Genomic DNA, 1,744 nt, shown 5'->3' on the forward strand with positions numbered 1-1,744 from the left:
GCCTCTGGACTGACCCAACCCAAAGGCTCCTGAGCAGCTTCTCAATAAGCAGGACTCAGACTCTATTTACCCACTTCTCTGCAAGCACATGCTGCCACGTACACTGAGGACGGCCAATTGAGGACTGTCAATTGAGAACAAATGCAAGGGCAGCCGCAAAAGTTTAACAGCTAAAGAAAATGGTCTACAGTTGCATAAGAAATCCAGATGCACTTTCAATTCTGCACAGGCAGTTTGGGTCTCAGAGTTCCCCACAGGTGGCAGATTATAGAGCAGGAACGAAATCTCTATCTATTCTGCAAATATCTTCCCAGCTGACACAGCCACCAAGAGCAAGAGCCATAAATGGTGGTGAATTCCCTTTGTCATTTTAAACACAGCAACAAATCATTGCTCATGAATAATGTGCTGTGGTCTTTGGCATATAAGGAACACACCTCTCTGTCAATCACACCCTTTCTAATACCTGCTAGAGGAGGGCGACGTGAATCAACACTCCCCACAAGAACTCTTTACTTGCTCAGGAAACATTCTGTATCTCCTGTGAAGGCTTCTATTTTCATTTCTATTCTGTTCTGTATTTTTCCAAATTCCTACCATGGCACGTACTATTTTTTCTAATTGTAAAATCATTGACTAAAAAAACCATACACAACTAGTGACATAAAAATCCAACTCATCTTTTACTAAAGATGGCTATATTGTGACAATTTTATTTGATTTTTAAAAAATAAGTCTCTTGATTTAGTCAGGGCTTTGGGGTCCTAGGAGATTAGCCACTGTCATATTCAAAATGATATTTATTCAAGGCAAATATTGTTTTCTTCAGAAGCAGCAGCAAGACTTCAAGTAATGTTGGTCTAAAATACCTTCACTGAAACTTGATTCCTTGGGCCAGAGGAAGGTCCTTACTGTAGTTGATGGTACTAAGGAAGAAAAAGATGAACAAAATTAAATGAATGATAGTACATATATAATATAGAATTATTTTCAAGCTATTAAAAGAAAGGTAGCAGATCTGTATATATTAATAAGGTACAATGTCCAAGTTATAAGCTGGTGAAAAAAAATATTTAAAGGGCTGGCAGTTAGCTCAGTTGGTAAAAGCACAGTGCTGATAACACCAAGGTCCAGGGTTCAATGCCTATATGGGCCAGCCACCAAAAATCAATGTTTTTCTTACTTACTTATTTATTTAGGATACAAAACTTATAAAAGGAAAAAAAAGTAATACAAAAGTCTGGAAAGACTTGTATGTATTATACATGTTTTTATTCTTCTGAGCAGGGCACAAAAATACAGGGGCTGTAACTTTCATCTCTATATCTTCTCCGTAACTTGTATTGAATTATCAGGGAAAACACAGGTATTTCCATTTTAATAGAAACAAAATAAGAAAATATAATAATTTAGAAAATAAAAGCTGTCCTGTCAACTAGTCACCTGGTTGTCGCCTGGTTTTTCTCCTGAGAGGAAAAGTATCCCCATTAAATGGGTTCCAGAAAAATCATCACTAAATGTTTGCCTTTCTAGCTCTCAAGTGCACAAGAAAAGTAAAAGGGACATAATTGACTTCAAAGATGGGAGGCTGGCAAAGAGCGTGCCCGTGTTTGTGAACAAGCCACAGCTAAAAGCGCCTCAGAAATTCCTGACAGGCCGGCCCGGTGGAGCACTGCTACAGTGCGCCGCTTAGGAAGCACGGCGGCGCTCCCGCCGAGGGTTCGGATCCCACATACAGACCGGC

General features: G+C 39.4%; 1 long non-coding RNA gene across 1 annotated transcript in view; it reads right to left on the reverse strand.

Annotated features, from left to right (window-relative positions):
• Positions 1-664: 664 nt before the first annotated feature.
• LOC103582005 overlaps positions 665-1,744 on the reverse strand; it is a 5,704-nt gene continuing 4,624 nt past the window's right edge. The window contains exon 3 of the long non-coding RNA XR_549715.1: positions 665-926. This is a non-coding gene — a long non-coding RNA (uncharacterized LOC103582005). The remainder of the gene's footprint in view (positions 927-1,744) is intronic.

Source organism: Galeopterus variegatus, unplaced genomic scaffold (assembly GCF_000696425.1).
Source record: "Galeopterus variegatus unplaced genomic scaffold, G_variegatus-3.0.2 Scaffold14572, whole genome shotgun sequence".
Lineage (NCBI taxonomy): Eukaryota > Metazoa > Chordata > Mammalia > Dermoptera > Cynocephalidae > Galeopterus > Galeopterus variegatus.